This window comes from Mycetomoellerius zeteki, unplaced genomic scaffold (assembly GCF_001594055.1).
Source record: "Mycetomoellerius zeteki isolate Tzet28-1 unplaced genomic scaffold, Tzet1.0 scaffold864, whole genome shotgun sequence".
NCBI lineage: Eukaryota > Metazoa > Arthropoda > Insecta > Hymenoptera > Formicidae > Mycetomoellerius > Mycetomoellerius zeteki.
In genome coordinates this window covers 5,993-6,223 of record NW_017257897.1, presented here as the reverse complement: position 1 = coordinate 6,223, position 231 = coordinate 5,993, and the positions used below count along the sequence as shown (strand labels likewise).

At 28.1% G+C, this 231-nt stretch overlaps 1 protein-coding gene across 1 annotated transcript in view; it reads left to right on the top strand.

Annotated features, from left to right (window-relative positions):
* LOC108730220 (uncharacterized) overlaps nt 1-231 on the top strand; it is a gene marked incomplete at its 3' end in the record, with an annotated part of 7,428 nt that overhangs the window by 1,339 nt on the left and 5,858 nt on the right. The window lies entirely within an intron of this gene.

Below are 231 nucleotides of genomic sequence, written 5' to 3'. Positions count from 1 at the left end.
GATCAATATGATTTTTTTAAAGGAACTGAAAATGTGCTTACGTGAACTTGCTATAATAGACGAAACGTTAGAAGCTCTCGGAACGCCAAAGGAATATCAAAGGCTAAATAACTGGATAATTCGAATAATAATCGGATTGATTGTATATGTTTTTTTCCATACAACATATGCTGTTTTTTTAATTTTCTTATATTATGATACATTCAATTTTATCAATTATTTGATAATGCC